The 5,420-nt window shown below is 45.8% G+C and overlaps 1 long non-coding RNA gene across 1 annotated transcript in view; it reads left to right on the forward strand.

The window, feature by feature from the left end:
- Window positions 1–1,132: 1,132 nt before the first annotated feature.
- LOC134862804 (uncharacterized) overlaps window positions 1,133–5,420 on the forward strand; it is a 148,424-nt gene continuing 144,136 nt past the window's right edge. The window contains exon 1 of the long non-coding RNA XR_010165553.1: window positions 1,133–1,962. This is a non-coding gene — a long non-coding RNA (uncharacterized LOC134862804). The remainder of the gene's footprint in view (window positions 1,963–5,420) is intronic.

Here is a 5,420-nt window from a genome sequence, read left to right on the forward strand (position 1 = left end):
AGGTCTCTGCTCCTCATAAGGAGTTTTCTGCAGCAGTAACAGCACACACCGCGAACACTTCCGGTGAGGATTTCCAAAATAAAAGGTGTATTCACTTTCAGCCCAAAGGAAGAAATGTTTTAACTTTATATTTTTATCTCCACCTTTGATTCCGATAATACTATCTTAATTTGGACTTTTTGAAATGATGTTATCTGGAATAATTAGCTAATTTCTCTCATTTAGGGCCGAAACTTTCATCACATTTATTCATTTTAAACCAAAAATCAGAGATTTTTCTCAGTAATAAAATAATAGTCATTCAGAGATTTCAACATTTCTGTTCAAAGCACTTGAAATTAAATCTGAATTGGGTAATTATTGCTCTGATAATTGTATAAACTTAACATAAAAGTAAAATATATGATTCAATAAACATAATAATAATAATGATGATGATGATGTCCAGCAGTGGCTCAGTCAGTAGGGGCTTAGACTGGGAATCATAGGGTCGCCGGTTCAAGTCCCCGAACAGACTTGAAATATGGAAAGTGGACTGCTACTTGGAGAGGTCCCAGTTCACCTCCTAGGCCCTGCTGTGGTGCCCTTGAGCAAGGCACCGGACACCTCCAATCCCCCCTCCCCATTGCTCCCCGGGCGCTGCACAATAGCTGCCCACTGCTCCCAGTACTAGGATGGGTTAAATGCAGAGAACCAATTGTGTGCTCTGCTGTCTGTGTGTATGTGACAATAAAGAGGGTTTCATCCTCCCATTCTGTCTATGATAATGATAATAATAATAATGCAATAAATCCTAAAGAGTTATTTTTCTTTGAAATGTAATGCACATTTTCTCTCGATGCTCTTACTTTGAAAGGAAATCATCCAGTTTCCGGTATGATTATCTTATTGTTCTGACTTGATGTTTGAAACTTCAGTGGAGGAAAAAACTTGTTAGAAAAAGCTGCTCTCCGCTGGAGACACAAGCAGAGAGGAGAGGAGCGAGAGGCAAGAACACCCTGACCCAAACACACACATACACACTCACACACTCACTCACTCACTCACTCACTCACACACTCACACACTCACACACTCACACACTCACTCACTCACTCACTCACTCACTCACTCACTCACTCACTCACTCACTCACTCACTCAAACACAGGGAGGAGCTACCCATCTGACACACACACACACACACACACACACACACACACACACACACACACACACACACACACACACACACACTCACTTAAATCAGACACTCTCTCTCTCTCTCTCTTCAGTGAGGAGACTCGCTGCTGCGGAGCGTCCAGAGATTTACGCGCGGAGGAACTTTTACGCACGGACCTTTTGGAGACGTTTCCCTCACGAGGAGAATGATGCATTATGGTTACAATTCTCTGTCATTCTGAAGCGGGAACTGGTGATTTAATCAGCTGGACTGGAAAGGGGATACATCGAGCACTTTGGCACGCGAGTAGTTGTTTTTAAAATCGCACGTTTGGAGACATTTTTGGAATCGGGTTAATTTGGCTGATACGAGAGGAGACGCGTGGCTGTATCGCACGCATTACGCACCTGTCCCCCTCTCACCCCTGACGTCTCCCCTTTAGAGAGTTTTCTAAATAATGGAGACAGCCAGACGTCTAGCCTGTGCGTGAGTCACGGTGAACACACACACACACACACACACACACACACACACACACACACACACACACACACACACACACACGGACACACACACGGACACACACGCAGCTCACAGGCGTTTCTGGAGGATATTTAAGAGGAGAAGCGGCCGGTGCCTCCCGCCGGGACGCAGCTCGGTGCACCGGGGATTGGACACCGCGGAGCTCAATGCCCAGCCGGTCGCTTGCGGCTCCTCAGGCTGGGCGGAAGCATGAAGTCCTGGGTCCTCCTGCTGCTGCTGCTGCTGCTGCTGGCCCGCCTGCAGCCCGGAGCCTCTGAGGTAATCACATTTCTCATAATAATAGTTGCTTATATTTATATATCGCTTTTCATAAACCCAAGAACACACACGTGACCTGCAGATACTGACAGGGGGACACATGCAGGGCTGGGGGGATGTATGATAGGAGCTTTGTGAGGTCATTACAGGAGAATAAACCCCGGAATAAAAATGTTCTTTTTACGTCCTTTGCATAAAGGAGATTTGGATCCAGTTTGATTTGCAGCCTCACAATGTAATAACGTGGAAACTCCATCCCTGGTTAAGTTGGAGATAAGAGTTGTGTGTGTGTGTGTGTGTGTGTGTGTGTGTGTGTGTGTGTGTGTGTGTGTGTGTGTGTGTGTGTGTGTGTGTGTGTGTGTGTGTGTGTGTGCTGCAGTGTGTGTGTGTGTGTGTGTGTGTGTGATAGATATTGGTATTGGACCGTGAGCGATGCAGAGGCTGTAAATGAGTGTGTGTAGAAGAGCTGTGAGAGGTATGTGTTTCCGGAGGACAGCAGGAACTCTCTCCATGTGTCACACAGACTCTGACAGGATGACGGGATGATATGTTGTCTAGTGAGAAATGTTTGATAAACACCAACCCCCCCGATGTGTTCCTGGATCCTTGAGTAACTGTCAACAGTGTGTGTGTGTGGGTGTGACTCTGCAGCCCGTGCCAAGCGGAGGATCTGTCTCTGCGGTGTCTCTCATGTTTGCCTGAAGTGTCACAGCAGCAGGAACACACACCTGAGAGTCTGTGGTGCTCCTCCTGTAGTTCTAAAAGTTTTAGTGCATGTAAATGGTCTGCAAGGGTACATACCTCACATCATTTGTAACCTAACATCTGTACATAAGAAGCAGCACTTTCAATAACCCAAACCAGGACCTCTTCCTGAACCCAACCAGGTGATGTTGCCTCTCAGACACTATGAATATGTCAGCCTCCTAAGGGGACAACTATGGCAGCAAAAAGGATGCATCCTCTTTGTGGCGGGACAGAGCGATACAGCATCTGGTCTCAGTCTGCAAAAAACTACGTCTGAGAGTCTTTGATACGGCTGAAGTCACTCAGTTTTTGCACTGCGCTGAAGATTTGATGATGTCATGAGCACCTCGAGCATACTGCCTCTACTTACACCCTCAAACAGTGAGGCTACACACTCACCTGCTGCACTTACTTATGGGTAAACCACCTCCACGATGCAGACCAGGACGTGGAATCCAGAAGCTACCCGTGACTTATTTATAGACTCCTGTGTTTCAGACACAGCACTTTCATTCTTCCTTTTACCCCAACAATAATCTTTTTCTGAACCTCACAAAGTGCTTCTTATTGCCTAAACAGATGAGGCAGAACAAAGGCATGCAAACACAACCTCAATCTGCCACTACGCCAAACACACAGTAAGCTCCCGTGGGCTAACAACCACTGTCAACAAAGGTAGGGCATTTTTCAGGGGAATAGCAGAACAAGCTTTAGCTCAGACGTCCGCAGGACACTCTGGTGAACTCTACCAATGATTGTGCGTTGTGCTTTGTATCCACAGTTAGTACTTACAGTAAACCTCCAAAAAGTAGGGCACTATATCTTGTATAAATCCCAGATAATCGACAGGTGTTTAAGTAGTTCTCGTTGGATGGAGGTGTCTGAAAAACGGCTCCACCCAGGAGATCGATGTTTGTGTGAAACCAAAAGTCAACGTTCATTTATTTGTTACTTAACTTCTGTACTTCACGCAACTTTCACGCCCAGGAAGAGGCACCTGATTGCTGCTGCTGGACACAAGAGTCGATGTTTGTGTTTGTTTTTATTTGAAACTAAAAGATGCTTAAGGTTGCAAAGTGTCTCTAACACCTGTCCGTCATGTGGACGATCAGGTGACCTCTGTAAAGCTAAGCACTGATAGCATGTAGCAATGACTGTACAGCAGCCGGACCCCTGTGGTTCAGATTCAGCTGTAAACCCCCAGGGGTTGTGTCCAGAGAAAGATCATTGGGTGTGAGGGTCAGAGAAACCAGCAAAGACATGAGATCTGATCCATCTGGGATGTAGGTTTTTGAGTTGTCTTTGGTGTGCCGTAAAAAGTATTATTTAGATGCTGAAATAGTTGTTGAACATCTTGCTCTGTGCCGAAGATGCAACCTGAGCACCTGGAGCAAACCGCCTCTACTCACAGCCTCAAACAGTAAGGCTACACACTGACCTGCTGCACTTCCATATCAGTAAACCAGGACGAAGCGTAGGGAGCAACTAAGTCCCTGAATCCAGAAGCTCCCGTGACTTATTTATAGCCTAGCTCCTGCGCTTCAGACACATCACTTCCCTCCGTCCTTGTACCCCAACATAGTCTTTTTCTGAACCTGACCAAGTGCATTTTATTGCCTAAACAGATGAGGAATCTGCAATGAGGTGTCTGGCAAGTAATTCAGTATTCTTCCATATTCCACATTAACTTTTACACGCTGTAAAAAATATACCCAGCTCAAAACAGGTTGAGGGCTTCTGTCGGTGACGACTGTTCGTTGGTTCTTTGTAAACCAGCATGATGCTGGGACGGACTTTCTTACTTTTTCTGACACGTGCTTCTTACTCCTTACACACACATCTCCCAGCACCTCTGAGCTTTCAAACCTGCTGACAGCATCGATCCAGAACTCCTGTACGTTCAGATAATCACACACTGCTACACACAGTCTCCTCTGCACACAGCTGCAGGAGCTATGCATGACCAAAGGAGGGAAGTGTGTTTGTTGTTGGAATTACATCTGCAGGACGATCACGGAAACTATGAGCACGCTTCCCTTCACATCTGTGCAGGCATGCATGCGTTATGCTCTGTCATGCTTCGGACATCTGACATGTTTTTATAGAAGAACACGGAGCTGTCATGTGACTCTAATCCGAGAGGGAAACATGGAGACATCTTTGACGTCTTACATCTGCACATCTGGCCGTCTTAACATTGCACAGTCACACACACACACACACACACACACACACACACACACACACACACACACACACACACACACACACACACACACACACACACACACACACACACACACACACACACACACAGTCACACAGATTATTCTGCAGAGTCACTTCAGGTTCACTGAGGTTGACTTTATAAAGTACATCAAGAAAAAATCCATTTCTATTTAGTGTGCAGCTGTTCCTATCAAACCTCACTGCTTATACAATATGACACACACACACACACACACACACACACACACACACACACACACACACACACACACACAGAGTTGTGACAGATCATTTTGAATTCAATTCAAAAACAGAAACACACATCAAGTCAGAGCTCGATAATTTCATCCCCGCTGCTCAAATGACGATGTTACATCAATACACACATTCACACACACACACACACACACACACACACACACACACACACACACACACACACACACACACACACACACACACACACACACACACACACACAC

Source organism: Eleginops maclovinus, chromosome 4, assembly GCF_036324505.1.
Source record: "Eleginops maclovinus isolate JMC-PN-2008 ecotype Puerto Natales chromosome 4, JC_Emac_rtc_rv5, whole genome shotgun sequence".
NCBI lineage: Eukaryota > Metazoa > Chordata > Actinopteri > Perciformes > Eleginopidae > Eleginops > Eleginops maclovinus.